This window comes from Folsomia candida, unplaced genomic scaffold, assembly GCF_002217175.1.
Source record: "Folsomia candida strain VU population unplaced genomic scaffold, ASM221717v1 Fcan01_Sc002, whole genome shotgun sequence".
Lineage (NCBI taxonomy): Eukaryota > Metazoa > Arthropoda > Collembola > Entomobryomorpha > Isotomidae > Folsomia > Folsomia candida.
In genome coordinates, this window is record NW_019091194.1 from 14158644 (window position 1) to 14185325 (window position 26682).

Consider the following 26682-nt stretch of genomic DNA (forward strand, 5'->3'; position numbering starts at 1 on the left):
CGCATCAGTGAACGGAATTCGTTTATACGATAAAATAAGTGGATTCCGTGTGTATATGTATAAACCGAACTAAACGTTGCAGATAACAATGGTTTGTTTTGTTGGACCTCATTGTGCATTCCGCTCTAGTACATATAAAATTCTACAAATGCATAAATACAAATCTACGTATTTTACAAATACCACGGTAAAACAAATGCACATGGAACAGTCAGCATAATAATAGTAATAATATCTGATTCATGTTCCTGTTTTATTTATTTATTTATATCAATGTGCAATGTGCGTGTTTAATGTATTTATGTTCCATTCCAAGAATGTGGGCAGCAGAGCAGAATAACTCATCCTCAGTAATCATCATTCGCGAAATAATTCACCTATGCAGCTATACAAGTAGTAATGCTGAAGAGTCAGAAGGATAACATGGTAAGCCTATATAAATAAATATATTCCATCTGTAGTGGAACTGGAGAATAATCTCTTGGAAATTTCTATGTGAATCCAGCCCACCCAAGCAAACAAAGTACTCACTACCAGCAGCAATAAGTACTATTGTAATAATAGAAATAGATGGTCTGAGCCTTTCTTTTGGCTTTCTCCCATCCATGCATCCATCCAGCATCCTTGGTCCGTAGGTCTGTGGGAGGAAAGCTGTCGTTAGTCGTGCAGTTTCTTAGTAAACGAGAAGAAATTACCAAAAAGAAGCGAGATCGGTCATGCAACGGTAATAAACATTGTGAGCCTGGTACACTAAAGATAGTTTTTGTTGTAATGTGATGGGCATGTACATGTGCACTTTGTTATTGGCTACTGCAACGCAAGACACAATGCAATCGCCGTGTTGTTCAAGTGCATTTCAAACTTCAAAAACAAATCTGTGTGTGCAATACGGTTTAAGAGACAGCGTTGAGCAATATGGATGGATAATAGAAATTTAAAACAGTAGTTATCCAGTAGAACTGTAAGAAGACTTGTGCATATACATACTTTCCAAGACGTGTTGTTTGGAGTACTTTGCTTTAATATATACATAAAACTTTCTCAATTACTCTTATTGCTGTACAGACTAATTTCAACTTGGATAAAATTGAAATCACAAATTAAGGCTCACAAAATTGCTAGTCATGCTTTGCTGACTTGTTGAAAGTTATTAGGGTTACACATGCAAAAGAAATTAAAGCCTCAAAATTCTCCAAGGATTGGGAACGTAATGCATCATGACCTCCTGCAATGAGCTTGACACCTTGGTCATTGTGATGACGAGAATTAATTCAGCATGGGAGTATTATTCTTCACCATTGTGTGTATACACCCTCACGGCGAGAAAACATCCATTACCCGATTTCTGAAAGCCATTCCTTTTAAGAAATTCACCCGAACATGCAAAATCCTTCGTTTTTTGTTGTCATCCATTACACTGGGAGAATATAATGCTGAGAAGGCAAGATGTATGAGGTTGGCTGGCTTATTGTACTCTTCTCTGACTGACCCTCTAGTCCCAACCTTATTATTACAAGTGTGCTGTGCCACACGCTGAGCTGTTTACACATTAATTGTGGGATATTTTTGTGAGATGACGGTCACCTTCTTGGAGGACGACGTGATTGCATCGCATCGCATGTGTGGCTCAAATTCAATGCATGAATTCAAGTCAAGCATTTTTGTTGCTGAATTTAAGTGAGAATATTCTCCTCCTGCCATCGTGAGAAGAAAACAAGATGGATAAATCTGACAAAATTTTCTTGGATGACGACAAACTTCCATTGTCGAGCGTTGCTTGGTCTTTTACTATGGCGTGGATTGGCATTCTTCTTCGTCTTCAAGAATAACAATGTGCAAAGAGATACATATTCCACCTCTTGTTCCACAAAACATGCACTCGTACTCCACGGACATACGTAAGCACATAAGTACATACGTACGTACGTAATACCGTGACACAAGATTTTCACTTTACGTCCTGTCAGCTCACCTCAACTTTTCTTGCGCCTTTTCAACACTTTCAGTTGTCAGCCAGCAGTTAATCTTCCAGCGGTCAAATCAACATCATCCATCCCACAACATCAGCCTCATGTGCTTGGCAAACAACGAGCAACAACCCCAAAATCATCCAACAAGGGTGGTGACATGGTTGACATGGGTTGACTCGTACTCAGCGAGGTGTTAAGAACGGTGCCAAGAAGAACAAACCCGTTTTTCTGCCTGTCTGTTTTCGACGGTGACCTTTCCGTCCAGAGTGAATTCAAGAAAATGGATTGGTGGGTGACAGCCCTTGGTGACAGGATACACTTGCTCAGAGTGTAATAACTCTTGGGCGCTTGTTGATGTTAAAACTAGCTCTGCAGCGTAAATTAAACCCAACAAGGAATTTCGGCTGGCATGAATTTTGCACTAAAACTGTAGCATGTTTCCAAACACAAAACCTTCATTCTGTAACTTTCTTTCTGTAACGCTATAATATTGTATCGTTTATCGGGTGGGCATTTAAATAATGAAACGAATAATTGTGTACATGCATGGTACGTGTGTAAGTTATTATTTTTTCTGAAATGTACCTGTACAGCGTCCCAGGTTTTATGACGTTAACAAAGATGAAGTGCACACATGTAAATTATTATAACTGTACGATTTATGCAATAAGCATGATTGATGTGGTTCAATTCAAGACATGGGACCCAGACAATTGTGTATTCCAATCCACGGAGAAATGAATGAACACATCAGGTCGGAGTTAACTTTCTTGCCAAGGCGAAACGCAATAAAAAAAATATATACATTAATTTGGATATCTTCCATAAGTTTTTTCAGATCTGGAGAGTAATTTCAAGTGCTTTGACTGATCTGGTTAACTAGATCAGCATAATGGAGTATGTAATAACGTAATGATAAGCACGAGTACTTCTAACTCTATCAGTTTTTAAGTCCAAGTTCTTTCAACATTTGATGACTCTAATCAACCATAAAACAATGCTTTTTTCGAAAATAAAAAGGCCTAACCCTAAGTCAATAAATGCAGTAGCATTAAGTCAAAAGCCACCTTTTATTCAATTAATACGCACAGTTTTGATGCAAAATGCAAGAGTGATCAAACCAAAAATGAGGTTTGGTAACAAATAGAATGCATGCGTGGCCGTGTGCATGGAAAATGTGGGATTTTTCACTAGCTCTGTTCAAATCATGTATTTACATATTTCGAATCATGTATGTGGTTTTAGCATCATAATTCCCCAAATCTCAGGCTGAATCTGGTCGCTGAATGAATGCCGATTTTGTTTCATAAATATTAACAGCGCGTCGATGGATAAAGAAAACTCAAAACCAACTTTAAGCTGAGAAAATGTGAAAGTGAAAATTCGCTTTTCAATCCGGACGGAATGCTTAAATTATTCCAATATGCTTTTGTGCTTCAAATCATGCCATTGGTTTATCTATGTACACTAATAGAAAGAGAAAGTTGAACAAGATGCTAATAACACCAAAGATGAATGCTGTTACACGTCGATGGATTGACCTTTTTCTCCGGTTTGCCTATTTCAGATTGAAGTTTAGTGGTCTGATTCCTTTTCCTGAGTACAGTTTTTCTTTCTATTTACTATGACTCTCTAGGTTTGTTACACAATGTGCTCTGGTTCACAGAAGTGTGTGTGCTGTGGGTTTTGCCATTGTGATCTCCCTCCACCACTTTCTCTCAATCCCAATGTACGAGTATTTAACCATGAATGAGCTATTCTTCACTGCCCACTGAAAGAAGGGAGAAAATGTATATGTACACAGAACTATGGTACATATTTAAGATGCATGTATGTATCTATCTCCCTCGCTTTCTCTTCCTCTTTCTATGTGATTTTTCAGACGAATAAAGTTTTCAAGGGCCCTGCTGCTGCTCCTTCTGGATGCGAAACTGGAGCAAAATAAGTTCCCTTTCTTATTCCTTGCTCTCCGCTCCGGGCGGTTGGACAGTTAAAAATAGGATCGCACTCGTCCTCGTACTGGAGAAGCTCCGGGGCGAACTTTACTTGAGATGAAAACACGTTCTCGCACTCTTGCAAATTATACTTCTGAGACCAAGTGTTCTATAAAAGTTGGCTCAACTTGCAACTTTGAAAACTATTATCGAACAGGGGTGAATTGTTAACTAAGCCTATGAAAGAAATACGCTTTTCTTTTAAGATGTCATAAAACTGCATAATGCATTACACCATTTTATTAGACTTCAATTTCAGAGGTTTTATGTTTCACGTAATGTAATATTTTGTATTCTGGAAAAGTAAACTCTGTAAATATATGTGCGTATGTCCAAAGGATTAAATAATCCTGAACAAAATAGACTTAAATAAAGTAGATAAACAGCAGTGTAATAGGTCCATCGCATATATTTGTATGTATGTAGGTGCATTTGACTATGTCTTAAACCTACCTCTTTTCTTATCTGGAAATTCGGATCTCTTTCTTCATTTCATAACCTCTTTATGTTTGAAATGAATTAGGGTTAGGAATATGAACCCTCCCGCTCCAATTTATCCAGAAACGTCAACATTCTCATAGTATCATAACCATTACTGGTGTTACTTATGTACTGGATGAGGAAGGAACTGTGGTTTGGACAGTGCATTGGGAGTCAGACACAATCATATCGAAAAATCTTGCCTCTAAAGTAAAACGTCACCCGTGTGCAGGTAATTATTCAAAATCTTAATTAGCTGTAGATGCGTTGTTGGTTGAGCAAGCATATATACTGCTATGTGGAATATCACCCTTTAGCTATAAGTTTGTATACGTAGATTGTGTAGCATTGAGTAAGAACGGTACTTAGATTCGTGTGCAAGATAAGATAGATAGGTGAACTAGAGAATTACCTTTTGCAGATTTCTGTCACGATACTAATAATGAGTTAACAATTGGATTTGTATAATCACAACCAATTAATCTTGCTCCTCACTAATAGCTCATTAATATAATCTACTTCATAAAACTGCATGCCTACATACCATTTGAAAGAATACAAATAGTGGGAAGGATGCACTCATAAATTATGGATGTACCGGTCTTCACAAGGACTGGAGGCGGATATCATGATTATAATGGAAACAGAATATATCGACATCGTAGAAAGTCAGGGAAAATGTTAGGTAATCCAAATCCTCTTCTGATAGAAAGTAATCTCTTTCAATCCTTGTTTCATGGAGAGTTTTACGCGGAAGAGAGAGAGAAATGAAATGGAGTATGCAGGACGAAAAAAGAATCAACAAGCCTTGGTTATGTTCATACATCTGGATAATAGTCTCGCGACCTTCCTAAATATACAAGGCGAAATAAGCTGCAAAACCAAAACCAGACCGATTTATCCGAAACTACTGAGAAAAAAACACTGATAAAACTGCAGTTCAGGTTTACAAAGTCTCAATTCAAGAATTAAAGTAGAATTATGCATACTTGACATTATTTTGGCTTGCTGTATGATTTTCATCGCACACACTTAAATGCATACTTCCTAAGTCTGGATAGACCTAGACACATGGCTACCAGGCTGGCTATACGGATTTCATTTGGGAATGTTGGAAATGTCTTTGCTCTCAAATTGCGAAACAAAAATCGAAGAGTATGACGTCTCCAACTTAGGAAAGTTGGTTTCCTCTCCCCGACTTCCTTTTATAGATTACAACGTTCAGCACTCTCTTTCCGCCAACTAGTTGAATACGACGTCTCTTATGGAATGCTCAGAAGGACAAAGTTCATATTTAAAAGTCAGCAGGCGTTCTGGTCTAATTCTCTCTAATCTGTTATTTAAAGGTTGAGCAGAAATGTTATACGAGCACCTTGGAGAATATCTTTTCAGGCACCACGGAGAAATATTTTATCAGCGTTTCTCTTTTTCGGTGCTCAAAATCAGGATAAATGCAACCTTTTGCAGTACTTGATGTGAAAATAAATGACAAAATTCATTTTGCAGAGTTTTAAAATTTATTCCATCCTTAAAGTCGCTGGGCAAAGAATTATTTGACTTTCCAATCTAAACCCTTTGCTGCCTCGCTTGCATACACTCGACGCACCACCAACGGCCCGAATATGATTATTATTGGCTTTTTAGCTGTTATCTCCTGGCTGAATGTACGATGTCCCTTTGTCGTCTCGTCGCCTCCCTGCCACCAGAGCAATTTTTTACTTCAAGTCACCCTTGACTTCACTCTGACGCTTGATGTTGGTCGTAGGAGCATGGTGTGTGGACTGAGCCGAGCAAGTGGTAAAATCGATTTAGGTGGGAGAGCCTCCTAAAATAAATTCCAAAGACGCTCTGCTTTAATAGATTTTTGGCCTGGTCTTGTTCTCCTTCTTTCGAATGCCGCTTGATCCGTTATTTTATGAGAAAGGAGGAGAGGCAGGAGGTAGGACGGTGGAAGGAAAATGAATCTGTGCCCAAAGATCCAAGATTAATCATTCTCGAATGAGTTCCTTCCTCCTTCCACAATCCGTCCGTGGGAGTGGTGCAGGGTGAGAAGGAGAGGAAAAAGGTATTTAGAACAAGGCTTCCTCTTCTTCCAAAGAATCGTCTTTTTGGTAGTTAAGTTCCTATGTGATTAACTTAATGACTTAACGTCTTGACTTAACTCGAGGAAATTACGGTCAAATTTTGAAATCCGGTGAGGTTGAGATACAATAAGTAAATTCATAATTCTTCCGTCTCTTTCGTAGTAGGGAATCCTCAAACTTTGGCTGCATCGCTTCCACCTCACACTTTCCCAATTAATTTAATGCCCATGCTCTGTGTCCTATAAAATTATTATTAACAATACTACTCCTTCAGGGAGTCTGGATTCAGAATACTATTAACTATTATTATTAGATGTATTATGCATATGCTGGCAAGTAATGTCCAACCAAGAAATTTAAATTATTTCTTACGATGATAATACTCACATTAATTCAAATTGGAATTGTGTCAGACACGAAAGAAAAGATAAACAAATGAAGAATGCACACAAAGATATTCCATTCACCAATGAAACGTGCCCAATCCTCAATAAATTAAAAGTCAAATTAGACTCCAACGCAGGAAAACTAATCATGTCACAAAGATATTGAACAAGCAAACAGCTTCTGTATTTAATACAAATAGTGGAGAAACAACTCCCCAAGTGAAATATTGAAATAACGACCTTAAACGACCCCAGCCCTCCTTTGCTACTAAAAACTTTCAATTATCTTTGTATAAAACGACATGCATACATATTTACATGCATACGCTCGCCTACTGCCTGCTTGCCCACATGGATCACATCAGCTAGTAATTGTTTAAAGTGTCCGAATGCCTATATGCACTGAATAGTTAACGAGAAAACACACACGAATCATCGCCATGAATTAGCATTACTTGTTTCGTAGTTGATTGTTAAACTGTTGTTCTCTGTCGGTTGGTCTCCCATTATTAGGATATGTAATAGGTGGGAGCCCACCAGACTGCTGTCTCAGCCACTCCTTGACACAAACCTTTCCCATTGTCTCGCTTTGAAAGTAATTGTTCATCTCGTTCAAACATCAAACAAGAATTCCAGCAATGCAACGCAGCAAATCATTGTTTCATTAAATGTTGCTACTGTTTCAGGTTAGTCACTGTACGTGGTGACTAACAAAAAATTGACCGTCAGCTAGCACTACCAATACAGATGCACCACTCTCTAGTTCTACGACTTGGGTTTCAATAATAGTGCCCACTCATTCTCCTTAAACCGATCGCTTCTTGTTCATAAATCATCAGATAAGGATGACAATTTGAACAGATTTCAGACATAAGTAAGTATATGTACATGTGTGTATACAGATATATGCATATGACTCATGAACCTATAGTTGGACTCATGGATAATCCCAGCGTTGCATTTGTTTTATTGGCCTAATTTTCCACCAAAGTTCATATACTAGAACTTGAACCAGTGTTGAGGACTAATAAATCGTCGTCATGTATGTAGCTAAAAAAATACTGAACGTTTTATTAGAACGCAGCAAACAGTAAATCAATCATACTTTTGATGCAGTCGAGCCTTGCGAAATATGTTCTATGTATTTATGAGTCTGGAGGTGGTGAAAGAATTGAGTAAATGTGATTGGTATTATATATTAGGCAGGTTTATTGCTGAGAATCCTCGCAAATTGGACATCAAACTAACGACTTATCGTGCCTTTGGTTTAAGTGTTCGTATTTGTCTCGCATTTATGGAGGAAATTTTTGCGCGTCAATTTGGCTCTCTTCGCATAAAAAATTATAGGGATTCCTTCTGCCATTCACGAAGAAAGTTCTTTTGCAACACTCTTATCGTTCTCTACCCATTGCATTAATTGAAAGAAATTCGTGTCAACAACATTTTCCATGAATTTACTACTCAGGGGCTCTGCTTTTGTCGGAGTATAAAGCTCCAGGAAAACCTGGAAATGGGAAAAATGAATATCTCTGTATATACCTTATTACCTGCTTGCATAGAACTTAAAATCTGTCAAACGTGAATGGGGTTTACTAAAATATGCCTCTATTCATGTCATCGCATCAGGCATAGTTTTATTCATGCCTGATAAGTATTTTCCAACTCAAAGTCTTCAAAAGCTTTTCAGATTCGCACATTACTTCCTCCTGATAACACCCATGCATACAAATAAACGTACCACAGGAATTAAGGAGACCAGATCTATTCACCGTGATTGATCTATGACCTTCAATAAATGATAATAAATGATGCAATAAATGATACACCTCTGAAACGATCGAAAACACAAGCAAAGTATGTATATGCCAGCAAGCATTATGCACTATATTGACTGCCATGCATATTAAGATTTCTCCGAAACTAGTGAGCACTGAATAAATCATGCAAGGAGTCTGAAGTAATGGGGGCTGAAATTGAGTGGGACCAACATCTGACGCCCATGTACTCTTCTCGAATTCCTATTTCAATGCACAAATGTGGGAAGGATGGAGTCGCAGGGGAGAGAAGACGACGGAGAAAGTAGGAGAGACAGCTAATCCAGCGACCACGGCAGCTTATTCACTGATGCTGCTGCCCCAGCCAACATATCGCCGTTAGAAAGTTTTGTTTGGTAAGTAGGAGCAAGAAAGGAGCAAAGAGAGGAGTGCAAGGATTTAGTAACGAGAGGCAAGAAAAGCTTCTGGAGAAAGGAATAAATAAACCCTAAAATAGAAATCTAACTGGAAGGTAAGAGAAAGGAGAAGGTGATGTCAGCCAGATTTGGTTTATCTAAGGTATCGTATTTTATTTACAGGAAGAATGTAGTGGTCCGTGTTCCCTCTCTCTGTTGACTGACATTGGCTTCGTCTAACGGACACACAGATTGGGTCTGCTTTCTTCGGCGTTTTTCTTTCACCTTCTTCGCCCATCTCTTGTGTGTGGTGATTGGATGTGGGAACATCAAATCTGCATTAGGACTCCATGCACCACACGGTCCATACCACGACGATACACGTATATGGAGAAAATTACTATTGAATATACGGAATGTCAAGAAAAGGGCAAACCCAAGAGAACATGGGTCGTCGAAGGTGCTGCAAGATTAACCTGTCCTTCGCAGTGAATAAACCATCCAAGGTCTTGTTTTGCAATACAAATTAATCGACATTAATGTTTCAGTACCATGTCGTGCCCTCCTGATCCCCTGCTCCTCCTCAGGAGACAGTTGTATGTACATGGACTGACAGAGCATGCATAATGTAGCTGTGAATGAAATCATTTTATTAGGATTGGCATTTTCTCCATAAATTTTTTTCCATTAAGGACACATTTTATTTCAATTTCCAGAAAAGGAGAAAAATTCTAGTCGTGATGACAGACGCAAATGCACTATAAATTTGGAGGAAATGTGAGAATAAAAGGGAAATCCATATGAAATGACGATTGTTTGTCTGTTCTGGACGAAAAATTACTTCAATTCTCCAGTAGGATTCTAGAAGGAGGATTCTGAGCTTCACAAACACGCTACTCTTAACAAAACAACGCCCGCTGCATATGAAAGACACAGCAGAAGAAAGAAATTGAAGGAATTGGAGGCGGGGGACAACCACTGAGAAACCGTGACAAGGAGGATTGCATTTCCGACGACCACTACATGCATACTCACGCGACGTTGTCGGCCTGGCTGTGTCGCATCCCATGCATAAATGTATTTACTTAGTTTCGAAATGACGCGGCTTCGCTTGCGTATCCTTATCGTACGCAAACAAACCGACGCGAGTATTATTTCTCGAGAGAAAGCGAGACAATTCAAGAAATTAGTTCAGCGGAATTATTCCCCATTTGACTGTTATCTTATCGTGGAGGAAATGGAGGAGAATCTTATCTCAATGCTTTATGTAATAGGTGGAAGTGTACTCTGAATTTGTCAAAAGTTGCATGCGACTGGCTTGACTGGCAGACTTTATTGTATGTAGTTGCCTGCCACATTGCCCACCAACCAAGACACGACACTTCTCGAGGAAGAAGACAGCCAGAATATGTACGTTTCCACCAAGAAGCGAAGGGAAAGTTTGAAATGAAATTCCTTCTTTGCTCTCCCAGCTACTTTCTCTTTCGATATTGTACACATTCAAATCCAAACCCTGGTTGGACGGGATACCCAATCATGAATGACTTGCTGCATAGGAAATACTCGTCTGAAGACGTGCACGTTGACAGAGCGATGCGGTAGAACGTTGTTATGCTGATAGTCAATAAATTCAGTTTCGTTCAAACAGAATCAACTCGCTAAAATAAACAATCTCGCCAGAAATTGTATGTATATCTATCGTAGCAAACTTTACATATTGCATTATTTTCAGCCCGTTCGTTTTATTTTATATTCGGAAATTCCAAGACCAATTCACAATTTTGAGACTCTAATTTAGCGTGTAGGAACTGTATATGTACACATATTGTGTAGAGTAATCTGCTGCGTACTCTCTCAACCAGTGGTTTTGAAAAGACGCGTGTGACTGACATTTGAAATTGTACAAAATTTGTACATTTTTTATTGCCTCACCACACACCAGTCAAAGACACCGATGCAGACAATCCTTCGCCGAGATATTCATCTTAACAAGTCCCTGCGAGTATCATTATAAATGACATGAGATGACCACCACGCGTTCAGCACCCATTCTCTCCTGTCTGACAGAAAAGCCAACCTAATACCAACCCAGCCTGGCACCCAGGAAAGATTCAATTTAATTCCGTCGTACGTACAGCAGGATGAATGGATGGAATCCGAAGCACGGAGTCCAAAACCAACAACTTGAGCAGCAGCACCAAGATGTTGGGTGGCTTGGAAATGCATGCCACAAGCAACAACAAGCTCTTTCTTCTATTTCTTCGGTGGGTCTTCCTTCGTATCTGTTTCTAACGTGGAATCTTCAAGTTATGTAATGACACAGCAGTCATTATTTATTCCTCTCATTCCACTCCTGCTGTTCTACGGCTACCGGACTCCACACTGCTCCAAACTTTTTTAGGGCTCTGGTCTACCACACAATTTGTTAAGTCTCAACATCAACTCTCCCTTAGTTCTTCTTGGACAGGAGTTAATTCTGTATAGAAACTATCTGACCGCCCACAATTGCAACTCAGGTAGCTTTTCTTCATAATGTTCAGATCTTTATCGCCCTAATTTCAGTAAGCTCGAGCTGAGCTGGTTGCTTATTTTCTTCTCAGTGATTCTTCTTATTGCATCGCTCATCAGATAAATATTTACTTATTCCTCGTGCAGTTATTTATCTGTGACTCTGGTATCAAAAACTTTTCTATCATTTATTGCGCACACTTGTGGCTAAGAATTTTTGAAAAATTAGATGTTCGTAAGAACGAACCAAGTTACCAAGTTAAATAAAATAGCCAACCGCTTGAAGTTACTGTTAGCTTTTTTTGTATAGAAAACTTTTGAGCCTCTTCACTTCATCTCAAAATCATCGTAATGGTGTTTTATATCCATGTAAGTGACAGAGAATTATGCTCTGAAAAATGGGTGCAAAAATTTAGAGCTACGAAGAAAGAACGCCATATACACGTGTACGTATGTAGTGTCTGCATAGTGTTATGAACAAGTTAGAAACCTGAATTTGGGGTTCATAATAATATTTCATGTAAACTCACAGCGATGAAAAATGCACAACCAGTGGAACAAGATAAAAAGGAATGAGAAAAACTCGCAATCCCGCAGAAGCAAAATAATAATAATAAAGGATGAAGTAGCCAAATAACAAAGTAAGAGCTGAAATGCAAACGAGTATGAAAATAGTCAAATACACGAAACATATTTACGATACTTTTATGAATTAAACTCTCAGTTTTCATACTTTCAGAGTCTTCCGCTGATTTCTTATAATGCGAAAAATAAATCGTTCTGAAATGAGTGCCAAAATTTTGCTTAGAAGGCTTGCGAAAGTGGAATATAAATGCCAACCCTCGACTTATTTATCGTACTTATGCACATGCTTTGATTTCTATTAAGGGAATAATACAGCTACCAAAGTAAGGGAAATAAACTTCTATAAAAATGATTTGCAATTTCCCTTCATCAAGTTGATGATAGTTTGCTAGAACATTTTCATCGATCGTTTATATCGCCGCTTATTGTATATGATCAGAAATTATTATTATGAAAACCTTTCAACTAATGACACATCAATAAAATCAACAAAATGCAATTAGTGAAAGTATCCAATTTCTTACTACTTTCCCATAAAATGTTTTGAATTTCATCTTTTATTCTAGAAACAAAGAATGAAAGACGAGCAGGCAGAAGATGGAAAATGAGACAAGCTAACTTCTCTGCTCTCGTTGCAGCACTACTGAATCAACATCACATCTCCACTTATCCAGTTCCACAGCCCATCTCAAAAGGTCTTAATGAGATATTTACATAGTGTAGAATTTCTAAAAATAAGACACAATGGGGTTCCAAGCAAACAACCATGCAAACAATACAGTCATCTAGCGTCCTTTTGTCTTTGCGATTTTTTTGAGAAAAAGTAGATTGCATTTTGCACAAAGCTGAAGCCGAGTCATTCGTGGGTCTGCTAAACCAGAGACGCACAAAGACACAGCAAGGGCACAGAAAGATTTAGAGATTTGGCTGTATATCACGCTAACGCCTTGTTTTGACCTGAGCATCGTTTGTTATAATAACGACTTCAACCCGCTTCTACCCAAAGTTCTCAATACTGTTCTCGCCCATTGTGTCCATATGAGAAATTGGGGTTGAGCTACTGTATACTAAATACAGCAAGTGTTGGAACCAGTCGGAGGAGAAAGTGCCAAGTCCCGATTTAGATTCATGCGGCATTGACACTGTGCGGTCCAGTGGTTGGGTGTTGGACGAGAAATAAAAAAGAATTGGACGAGTTGAAAGGGAAGGACAATCAGAGGAAATAACAACGGACGGAAGAAACTGATGAAGAAGCAGACCTCGTCTTCATCATACTCGTGCTGAACGACTCAAAGCAGGATTCACTCAACTACTAATGCAATCTCTATATAATTCCACTTTGAGCAAAATTGCAAGAGAAAGCAATAGGCACCGGTTCCCACAGACAGACGTGCTCCAAATATATACATACATACAGTCGCCTATATTATTTGTGCCACAAACTCTGAGATGATGATGATTGAAGCTTAAACAAAGTCCTCGAATAAAGCTGATTCACGGCAGCCTATCAACTACAATCAGGGAACCCATCGTCCAACGACAAACGCTTGTCGGAATGAGCTGATTACATTACTTCTGTCCTGTCTCTCAGCTTTTTTGTCCTTCTCCTCCTTCTGCGCCAATTGCACTCTATTGCAAAGATAAAAGTGGAAAGTGGTCTAGAATTTGCAATAATCTTTAAATTTCAAAATTGATCAAATTTCATCACAGATTTATTTTGACGTTTTATCAAGTGGATAAGCTTTTGATCCCTGTTTACATTGGAAATGTAGCAACGGAAATCCTGCACTTCTTGTTGCAATCGAAATCGAAATGTCACTTTCACATTCTCATACGCAAACTTTACAGCACGATAAAAATTGACAATTGAGTCTGGAAGCGTTTTCTATTCCGGCTATAATGTATCTCTCGTATAATCGTATAATCTATATAGAAATATGTGCATACGTGTGTGTGTGTCTGCTCCGTTGTCGTTCTACTAGTTGGCATTCCAAATTTGCTGTTTCCAGAAGTATGAAGTAGAAAGTTTTGGACTTTATGGCCTCGAATAAAATGCAATGCAGCTCTCCAGGGTCCGCTTTCAAATTGACTGACCATTGGAATGGACCATGAAATGAACATGGAATTGAATTCATTCAAAAAGTTTCCTCACGACACAACATTACAGCAATGAAATTGTTATGATTGGTGCGCGAATCGAATGTCAATTGGTATTTTACAGAGAATATACGAGGTACATGTTGTGATGGGTCCCATTGTCATCATTGACCCAATAACGGCCAGTCTCCTATGATTTTAGTTCCTTATTCGAAGTTAAGATACCTTCTGTCCAGTTAACTATGTATTTCACGGTAACCGACAATACATAAATATGCATACATTTATATATGCTAATTCCCAAGATGAACATAGCGGAGAATGTTGCTTTACTAAATAGTCGCTTCCAAAACTATAAGTGAGTGAATGTAGCTCGAAAGCTAATCACATGTGATAATTCATCCCTTACATGATTAACCTTGTGCTGATGATAAGATCGTTTAATGTTCCGACAAACAAAGCATTCAGAGATTTTTCAGATTTGTTTCGCAGCCCATTCTTCACTCGCCTCTCCTTTGAGTTCAAATTCAAATTGTCCGACGCAATTACGAAAGAGGGTTAAGTGAGGATAATCGTTGACCACAGAGTAAACAATAAGCTTACATCTGGAGCGGGTCAAAGTCATCCGCACCCATATTCAAGATAGATAATTACCAAAGATAAGAATCTGAATGAAATTTTGGTCGAGCTATCCTTTCTTCAAGATGTACCAATATGTAATACACCGTTCATTCACTTGTGCGCTTGGTGAAGGTATTTACAAAAAAGTTTGTGATCAAAGTTATTACACGAGCTGAGAGTTTAGTCATGTATATGCAAAGATCGTACAAAATATTTATTGGCCATTTTCACCAATATAAAAGATACTAACATTTGAATTCTGTATAATGACTTTGTAAAACGTCTTTTTCTTCATGTCTTCAATAGTTTCTTCAATATTATAGAAAATATCAGCTAAGCTAGCCTATGAATTTCGTCGCATGATTAAGTCGTTGAGCTGGATGTAATGTTGGACCATGGAGTTGTTTGGATGGCCATCTTGCTGCTGAAGAGAATTTACATGAAATCCAAGTACCCTGCCTTGAAACGAAATTACAGAGTTTCTCAGTCAAATGGAATGCGGTAGGTAAAGGGTTCCAAATGTTTAATCATAAGAAGCAATTTTCCATTTATTGGATTAAAGCGATAATTCTACACAGTTTGAAGCCGAAGCGAATGATGATGTTATCGAGAGGAGGAGGGAGGAGGCAACGGCAACTGGTGCATTGTACTTACTTATGCACGTACGTACGTATGTACCTATGTTCGAGCCACCTCGTTAGTTTAAGTGGATTGTTTGAACAGGTTGAGAAGATGTGGAGCGAGCTAGGTGATCAGCATTTCTAGAACCTCCATTAAAACCATGAAGAGCGTTTCTACGTTAAAAATGTTTTTGATATGTCACACGTGGAAGCATGCATAGTTTAATACTGTTTTTGAACTTTGTCATTTCAAAACCCACCGGAAGCGTTAATTAATGTAAGCTGATACTTCTATTTTGCACCCATAAATGAGTTACTTGTTTAAGTAGTCTAGTAATTGTAATACAACAAATACTTAACTACATTATGGCAATAACGTTAAAATGTAAAGAGTTTTTGAGAATATGATATTTTTAAGCTAATAGGATCCTTGTAACGCGTTTTTCATTCCTCACAAGCTGATCTTTAATAGTTCTTGTACTGGTTGTACATATATTTAAATACAAGTTGGTAAAATGGTGTCTAATGGTTCAACTTATTTCCATATTATAAGGAATTGAATCTACTCCAGAATAGTTTAGCGATGGTCCTGCCGTTGTCTTATTATTCAATAATGAGATCTTTACAAGCCGGTTTTGTTGACTCATTAAACAGATCTGAATGGCCGTGCTTGTGCTGTATGATCCAATTTAAAAGACAAGACTTTCCTCTTTGTCCTCCTCTGTCTTGGATCACTATAAACAACATCTCATTTGGCATTCCATAATACCCAAGCAGCCAAGCGAAGAGAGCATTGTAGAATTAGATTGAATGCAGTATACAGTCATCACCACCAGACAACAGTCTGGGCAGATCCATTTAGATTTGAAATTAATTGGACTCGAGTTGACAGTCTTTAGAAGTTTTCTAAGAGAGAGCGAGAGCGAGAGAAGTATTGTCTATCTCTTGGACCGTAAATTTGATAAGTCCAAAGTTAACATGGGGCGGTTTACAAACCACATTGGGCCTTATCAGTGCGGATGTTGTGTTGTTCTGGCAAGGATCTGATTGTAATATGCTCGCCTGCGAGTAAAACACCTCAAGTTTTCACTGTCATGTTTCTACATCTTTCTACATCTTGTGAAAGTTATTTGCTGTGCTCTAGGAAAGGATTTAAGAGTCAAAGTTGTGACTCATCGCGGAGTAGAGTTGTGTAAAGGGTTGAATGAGTTCATATCAGATTCAGACCTTGCAATCAAATCACACACGAACAAGAACAAGATGCCTTAAAGGAAGTCGGTGGTTGGTTGGCCAAGTTGGTAAAGCAAAGTAAAGCCGAGAATAGATAAGGACGACGACGGGTTGTCATCCTGTCCACTGACGATCATGTAAAATTAATGAAAAAGGGCAACCACCCATACAGCCACACGGACGAGAAGGTGGCTTTGCTCGCCTTTGTTGGGTTTAATTTTCCTCCATCGCCGAGATTCATTGGTTTTGACATGACATCACATCGCTCCGAGTAATATTTGATTACATTTAATACATTTGTGACACGAGCGATTAACTCTGAACCAAGAAATGTATTGTGTTGTCTGTCGGTGAGCTTTGTACTTTCTGGAATTGAACACTACAGCCGACATTCACACTCCACTCTCGCTCCAAATGGGATGACTAAAATATGCTTGTGACTTCAAGTAAGGTGTTTGTGCTGCATATACATATAGCATTTGGGTGAGAACGACAATGTACTTATTTATCTGTGCGACAATTTTTAACAAGAAAATTTGATGGGTGCCTTTTTTTCTCACAGCAGCGACCAGAAATAATTACACAGACACATGTTTTACAATGTGAGGCATGATTGTATGTGGACTCAGAAAGGGATTCAAGCAACGTGCCATGGTGAAGTAGGCTAGAAAGAAAGCTGCTGCTTTATAACGTGAGAATCTGTTATCTTGAAAGTCGTCCATTATTTACCCAAAAGCCATTTGTTTTGGTTAAGAACCTTCTGCCTTTGGGAATGTGACAGGATCGGAAATTAGGTGCAGAGGCCAATCTCATGTTTCCTCAGAATCCTATTTTAAGCCACTCCTAATTCTTCTTTACTCATACAACGGAAATTCGCTGATCAAATCTGCTGTATTATAAATATGTCGGAGAATACAGAACAGCAGGGTCATTCGTGGCATTGCCCTGTGCATCCGTTGATTATGTTTTCAGACGGGTATATATACATCACACGACACAGACTTAGGACCTCGCACTCAAACTGCTGGTCCTTTTTTAATGAATTTAACACATTCAAGATTATTAAGCATTTTAAATCCTAAACTTTAAGAAACTTTTTTTAGACTAATTTTATAAGACTCACCAGGATTATTTATCTTACGTACAAGCAGGGCTGAACTGCACAACAATTTGCATTTTAATTGTGTCAGAGGCGTTCAAAGTTTTACCCCCCCAAAAAAAGTATGAAAGCGTGTGGCAATTACTCATACAATATCCACGAGACGTGGGGTCCAACAAGCGTGTGATTATTTTTAATTGAATTTTTACTCTATATGGCGTCCATAGCATCAAAGGCCATTTTCATGCAGGTCGAGTTTTAGCAACCTTAATTGGATTCGTTTTCCAGTTCCACGACGTTCATCTAGGACGAAAATCACGGAGCAGCTAGAATTCTTGGATGAAATGAGAGAAATATTTTGTACAAGAGAGCCAGTCCGTTTTATGGAGTAAGTTATGTTGGAATTCCCATTCAGTGTCACATCATCATTTCTGCTAATAACTTGGCTGTGTGTACGTACCATTATATTATAACCTCCCATGAAACCTCTAATAATATAACTTTCTTCGAATGCTATATTCTCTGCCAAATCAACTGGATAATAGATTTCTAGTTAGATACACATGCACAATGTGTGCGAAGGGAACAACTTGGAAGACACGTGCAACTTCTTGTGGGCGCTGAGAGCAATTTTTGATATGTCCTCGCTCCTGGCACGACTTTATCCGTTCTTGTGATGTCACAGTGAAAACTCGCTTCGTTACTCAAGCAAACGTGCTTCTTACTTCCTTCGTAACACCGTCGCATTCATTATATTTTGATTTTGAACAAATTGCATATTCCCGAGATTTTCTCCCCATTTCGTCGATATGTGAACATATAACTTTAAAAGTATTATGTACAGATTTACAGTTGACAGTAAAAAAAAAAATTGACATCGACATGCACTATATGACATTGACACGTTCTTGAATGTGCCATTAGAGTGGTGAGTACAAGTTGATACCGTGGAACGGCGACGTCAGTGGCTATCAGTGCCTAGCAGCCCAGAATTTGAATATTTTTGGGAATTTGCATTGAGCAGGGAAGGTGAAAGAATTGATGACTATAACTAATTCATGTGGGAATGCCTGTCAGCCAGCCTGCTTAATAGAAATTCAATAAAGCAAATTAAAGTGGTGCATTCATTTGTGACTAGATGCATACTTACCTATAGACGTTGGCAAATGGGCACTATATACGGAATTACTGAGAAGCAGCACACCATGAAACGAGCATTCTGAATCTTTCTTTCACTCCACGTGTGACTGGGGGAGGAGGCGGAGAAGAGAATGGCGATGGCGATAACGATAATGTCAAAGAATGTGAAGTATATATGCAGTTCGTTCATTTTATTGTGAAAGAAAATTTGTTCAACTCTAAAATGCAAACCAAAATCATGCCACGAATGGGTCATCCTGATGATACATTCATATGTCAGACATACGTGTCTCCCTTCATTTCAGCTCTCCAAAATATATACATATTTAGTTTTTAACACTCGGACCATCGGGCATCAAGAATATTTCTGATTTCCAACAACTCCGGAGGAATTGAGGACGACAGTTGTGATACTGCCTTGACCCGAGTGTGCTGACTCGCACATTGGCATTACGATTATCCTCATATTCTGGTCAACTATTTATGGCTCAAGTTTTAGCTTTAAAAAGCATATATTCATACATATGTAGTGTACAACTGGTCGAACTCCCAGATTAAGTAAAGAGCCAAGGGGAATTTCCTGCCTGAACAGAGCACTCCACTCAACACATGAATGCACACATAAATGTACACGACGGGATTATCAGGGACGGAGGCCTGTGGGTGAAAGTCAAATGTGTTTGGAGTTGAGGAGCATAATGTGGAATGATATTCCGGACAGCTGGTGTGTAGGGACACCACCCCCATCATGAGACCCACCGACCACATTTCCACTCCATTGATGCAGCCTCAAATATTGCGGAAGAAACTCTAATCTGCCATACATTCCCCCAGCCAGACAAAATCTGCTGGCGTATGAAAATCTACTCGACCATGTTCCCCTTGAATTCTAAAATATGGTTTACAGATAATGGAATCCGCAATGTAAATTTACGGGGAACTCGTGGAATATAACCGTAGTGTTGAAACTGGAGAAAGTAAAGAAATTGTGGGCTTTCGAGATTTCATGAATGGGAAGAAAATGTACATTTATAACCATCGAAGTTTCTATACAGACAGAGACAACATGGCTTCATCATCATCGTAAAAAACGGGGCTGCAACAGTTTGTATGGAGAAAGTTTGCGCCGTCTTCTACAAAGCTGTGTAATAGCATCAAGATTTCAGCAAAACTCTATGAAACAGAATTAAGAGACTCTGCCACAGCTCGCAGAGAATAAGAGTCTGGTGAGAGGAAAGGAAGGTGTGTCATTTAATACAAGAATAAACGAGCGTCATTGCAGAATCTTTGCCGACGAAGCAGTTTGTGCCGCTTCCTCAATCCTCCATCCATCCATCCGCCAACCTGAACCTATCTCATTTTCACCCACTCAGTGGTTGGACAACTTTCCCTTGTTGTTGGCTGATATTGGCAAACCTGCTTTATCACAAGTTCACCGTGAGTCAGAATTTATGCACGAGGCGCATTATTTCATTTTCCGCCATTTACTTTCACTCTCAACATCAGCTCAGTCTAGTAGCCGCCGAGTCTGGGGTTAGTCGTAGTTGGCGATGAGTCTATAATAATTCTCAGGACTTCTACTCCAGCGAAAAACTAAATTGTCCCAATAATCAGCCCATGCCGTGAAATGACAAAACTTTTAAAAGTTTCTCTATTATCCAACAACAAAACGATTCTAACGTTGCAAAGTTTTAAACAAACTCCAAATTACATTGAGTAAATTTTATGTTACGCCAGCAAGAAGTAAGGACGCCAATCCAATTTTTATCATTAGAAGTATAAATCCTTTTATGTTTAGCCCTAACATTCTACAATCTGGTACCATCATTCCGTGTTTATGTACTTTTACTTTTGTCTACAAAATCCTAGTCTGATGTTCTGCAAAACCGCGGCCTTTTAGTGGTTAGGTCCACTTTTCAACAGCACTCACTCATCCGCTCCACCCAAGGTGACGTGGTGCTGCGAGATCAAAATCATTAGGCAGATGCTAAAATCCTTTTTAAAAAATTGAGATGAAAGCTTTATAATCATATTGATGTGAAAGTGCGGGGATTTGATGAGTGTCAATCTGTCTTTTGGACGGCCATTGAATTTTTATAGGACAGGAAGGGTTTACCGATAATCTTTTGAAAAGCGTCATGCCTCTCTAATCACGCGCAGATACATTTTTTGCGCTGAATGGAAATGAGCGAAATCGTAGAATGTAGAAGGACGATGAAGTATTTTTTGGAAAATTTCTTCTTTGTATGCAGTACGACCACCACTAATATCTGTATTAGGTACACTTAACTATGAAGTATTTCGGCCCACTAAATACAATAGTATCCAGAAATTTAAAATTTCATGATACAAGAATAATAAATAGGACAAACCCCACAAAGGTAGAAAATACTTGACAAATCGTAATCTCCAACTCTTTATCCATACAGTTAAATATTACAGTTGCGTATAAAGCGGTACACAGATCTTGTGCTACTTACGTAATGCATGCGAAATGTTCCTTAGCTTAAACCGTGAACTTTCTCCTCGATATTTCTTCTCAAAATATGCCATAACATCATCAATCCAGATCCACCCAACCAACTAAAGATTAGTGATTTCTTACGTGTGTAGACAGGGTAAGATGTGGAGTTGTACTCCCGACGCATTATATAAGTATTTGTATGTCATATATAGTGGTACCATTATTGGCAGAGCTGAGATAACCCCAGTTTTCTGCTGGTGGAGAAAGCTTGCTTCTGCTGATGCTACTCGTGCTGTGTTTAGTGATACTTTCTCCGCCCTTATTATGTAGACCGATCCGTTACATCTCATCTTCAGGCGTAAGTAAATTTGTCTCCCCTCCAATACATCTCCTCCCAGTGTCAATCCAAGAACAATCGATCTATTTCCTCCTCCTCAAAAATGTTTCAACCACGAGAAAATTGTAACGTTGACTCATCTGAAGTAAACCAAGATGATAATTTTCCTTCAGTGCACCAGCCTACGAGCAAACAGTTCAACAATCCCAGTAACAAGCAATACATATCTTCAATATTGAACTTTGCGATAAAATACTTAACTCATGATAATATCCGTAAACACAAAGAATATCTTGTTACCAACTATTTGCAGTAATCAAGCTGTAGTGCCGTATATATGACTTTGCACTATAAAAATGTCTAGTTGTTACGTTGGTAGTATATATGTATGGACATATGTATAAGATCATAAACAAGAATTTTTATCAAAGAAAAGCAGTATAAATGGAAGTTGTGTGTCAGGATGCAACCTCAGGTTTACGAAAATCTCTTAGAAGCATTCCAACTTTTGTAAAGTTCATTTTACATTTCTGAACGATGCATTAACTGAAACTAGGGGATTTTTGGGGAACCCTAAGTGATAATCCTTGTACGTAATTACTTAACAAAAAGTTTTTTGTTACAGCAGCCGGGTGTGTAATATACGTATCTACATACATCAGAGTATGCATGTAAGTAAATACTTGTGCGCAATGTGTGATTATGTGCAAATGTCGATGAACTGCTTTCATAGTACGATGGAATCTGTCAATATAACAACGAGACGAGAATAATGCATAAGTCGACGGCTCATTTGCATCTAGAAAAACCGCACGGCATAATTAATCACTTTTCCTTTCCCACGCGCTGTTTTCCGAAAAGAGAAAGCTTTCTCTTCTTGCAGAGATCCTTCCTTCATTGCAAACCTAAACCGTTAACCGCTTTTGCTTTAACTATAAAAGAAAACTGAAAAGCAGCCAAGTTTGCTTTGAAGTTCGGATTACCTTGAACAGCCCGTAGACGTGAAAGATGAGGACCTAGCACAAATTTGCATTTACAAGCAATCATTTGATGCTGCATAATTCTATTTTGCCAAAATATATGTATGTATCTACATCGCAACCTTCGCTTTTTCCTTCATTTAGATTATATTGAGCAGGGCGAGGTATGCAGCATGACTGCAAATTACGTTCATCGAATGAGTTTATTATAGTATTAATAAATACGCATAGATACATAGTACGTCTGGCGATAGGTACATATGCAGGGCAAATGTCGATTTTCTTAAATGTTACATTATTTATAAAACTCAAGACTACAGTTTGATAAGTTAATTTTTAACCCTTCACCAACATGTCGGGAAATAAGTAGAATTATAATCTCCGTGCTAAATTCTTAAATTTTTATTACTTGTGTGTGAGTATGAGTTGGGTTTTGTTCCAGATTGTAAGTGAGTACATTACATGAGACCATTGAATACTATTGATATATGCGTTTATATGTAAATATATATATTGAGATTTGTGAAACCCTTTCCACTTGAAGTGTAATTAACGCCTGAAATTAAGCGTTCACAAGGCAAGTAGGACTTCAAATTATGAATACAGTCAAAATGTGTAAAAATGACAGGTGAAATATGAAATCGTATGAAAAATCGAATTGTGAGTGTTCGTGACACAATAAAGTTTAATAAAAATGCTAGACATGCGATTTTACCTGGAACTGACAACCCAACTTAATAAGAATCACTTGTCTGACTGACTCTCGTCTCGAAGGGGCCTATCCAACCCCATCAAGTTGCTACAGATTCGTTGATATCTTTTTCCTTTGACTGGTTTTTCTTTGTTACACTGAAAATGGCACGTGAAGGCGGGTTTGCTCAATGGGATGATTCCTCTCCACAGGGAACACTGAGGATGAGTTTGGAAATAGTATTGTACGTATGAAAGAACAGGCAGAAAAAAATGAGGCTTAATCCAATATGATTTTGTCGATGTCTCCAATAAGTTTTCTAACCGAGATGCACCAACTCTCTGGGTATGCACTCTCCGTAAATCTGTAATTCTCCCTCACCTCAGTTTCCCTTCAACGGGCCCATCTATTTTTTCTTAAAAATCCAAGTCTAACTCTTTATCTCTGGATTTTCATATCAGACCAACTAAAAAAAGTAGGGACATGAAACGGAAAGAAAGCGAGTTAGGCAGACGAGCCTTGAATTGTGTATACAACCGAGTTTGAAGTAATAGGAAAAGTTTTCTTTCTCCACAAATTGTATACATACATATGTCGAATTGGATCGGAGTCGATTTTATTCTGCGAGAGAAATGGTTTGTTCGGTTGTGTAACACAACTTAGGAATCCCCACATGCTGGAGACATGTTTTTTTGCATATCGCATGCATAATTCGAATATGGTGAGTAACACTAGTAGTAATTATTTAACAGTTTGTATGCATATTGTTAAATTAATTATGTTAGAATGATTAAAAGTTTTAGTACTTTTTCCAAATATATTATTTGTAAAGGAAGCAGGATCATCTAACATTTATGGAGTAAATTCGCTTGCATTTTCAACCTACAAATAACTTATGACCATCTCGATCTCATGGATGTGGATGTGAAGCAAATAACTTACGACTGCACAAAAGTTTAAATATTTTACGATTTCAGTCACATCCACCCACATGGAGTATGCACCTTCAAATATCACTGTCCCAATTTGAAAAAAGTTGACTAACTTGAAGAATATCTCCACAAAAGTTATTCAATACATATTTACTTACGTATGCATACCCAATTTTTTGAATATGGTTAAACTTTAAAAGTTTAGTGGACCCTCGTCTCCAGGAGAGCATCAGGTATTATTAATAGTCACAGACTATGGGGTAACCCAGTTAACTATATGAAAATGTAGTTGGAGATGTTACGTTACGAAATTTATAATCATTCCTTCATAATTTCGTGTTATGTAGTTTCGAATACTTTTTTCATACACTGCATAAAAGTCCCGGGGGACACTTTGAGATGAGATGGAGTAAATTTTACAAAGCACACAACAATGTATGTACGTTCGTCAGAGGTGAGTGAAACGAAGGAAAAATTCGCAACCCAGCGGCCCAAAAGAGAAAATACAAAGAATTCGGAGCCATTCCAATTTCTCCGCTTTCACCATTCCATTAAATTTCCCCTTCCGCACATTAACCACCCAGCGCCACCAGAGAGACAACCAACTCTGAAATTATTGTAATTTCACTCCTTCCTTCCTTCCTCCTGATCTCCCTTTTTCTCCAGTTGTTGACGTGCTTGAATTTTAAAGTGCGGAAATACAGATCCTGCTTAATATGGATATGTGGATGTGAAGCAAGCCAAGGTCACTCTGTCGCAATGATGCTTTCCCCAATCAATACTTGTACTTATACAAAGTACTCGTACTTTGGGTGCAAGCAGATAAAAATACCCACCGAAACCATAATTTACGAGGCGCGTGTGTATTGCCACCTTTCAGTGTCAGATGCAGGAACGGGGTCAGCAGGTTGTTACACGGTGATGGAGGGTTTCCTAAATACAGATGCAGCTCTTACTTGGCCGCTCCTCCTGCTTGTAAATTCCTGTTTGTAAGAAACTTGGAATTAGAGGCAACGACCGACTGTTTTTATTATGAAAAATATATTTTATGCTGCCCTCGTTTTGTAAAAGGTCACATCACGCTACCAACTAACACAGATTCCTTGCTAAATAGTTCTGCGAGGAGACTTTCACTCACAGGTTGTTTTGGCTTCTGCTGGGTCGGTCTGTGTCCAGAATTGTTGTTTTAGTTTTTATTGTTCACCCGTTCCTGTTTTTCAGTTTGGTTCACAGGAATGAAATCCTGACACGTATTTCCTCCTTCATCTCTACACTCAGGGAAAGTCCGGGTCCGAGAACACAATCTCTCTCTACGCAAGGGTGGTACGGTCCAGCAAGTACGAGGGCTTTGGTTTTCTGGATATATGTATGAACAGAACTCAAAACTACACACTCTCTTGGGGGCAGATAGAGAACAGAATTTTGTTTGTTGACTATCTGAGAGTGAAAGTAATACGAAATAAGAGAGTGGTAGCCAGTCAGCATAGTTGCTGAGCTGCCATTTGGCTAGGTGAGTAAACGTTTATAGGCAACAAGGGTCAAGTTGTACACATCCCAAAAGTGGCCACTTTTATGCTCAGTTATCGCGTCAAAACTGGTACACTTTTTTGAGAGTATACATGATGTAATTTTATGTTGAAGGAGAACTTACACTACACGTAGTACTGACTACATGCACCTATAATACGTAATGTGTTGTACCCAATAAAGTTAAATGACCTTGTGACAAGACTAATTTACAACTGAGGATAAGGTATGGAATGGGAGCCACCCAGTATTTGCCGGTCGTAAATATTTTGACTAATTTATTTGAAGTGCATGAACCATAGAAGAACAAACTCGTAAATAGTTTTGAAATATTCGAGGAATGTCATAGGCAGTTCCCCACTGAAACAACTGGAGGTATTTTGCTTATCTACTGCTATACACAAGGTGAATTACTTTGAAAGGGAGTAAAACAATGTGTTCTGGCTTCATGAAGTTTCCTTTACATGCGAACAGAGCATTTCCGGGAGCATTCAGACGACTATTAGCACCAGTACGCTGTACATACGTATACTTGTATGTGTAACTTTTGCCTATTACCATTCTCGGAATTTTAGATTCCGCGGTGGTTGATTTTTTAATCAGCTGTTCACTCCTATTTATTAGCTTCTTCCAGCAATTATACAGTCTTATCAGTCGTCCTTGATAATCCCTGCTAGCAGCCTTTAAATAGGTCTGCATTTGTTATTGCTTTCCCATCGCCTTTTTATTCAGTTACTTCAAGTCAAAGAAAAACTAATTGTTGATTT

The 26682-nt window shown here is 38.5% G+C and overlaps 1 protein-coding gene across 1 annotated transcript in view; it reads right to left on the reverse strand.

Annotated features, from left to right (window-relative positions):
• LOC118434436 overlaps positions 1 to 26682 on the reverse strand; it is a 37758-nt gene that overhangs the window by 5284 nt on the left and 5792 nt on the right. The gene's annotated exons all lie outside the window — the stretch shown is intronic.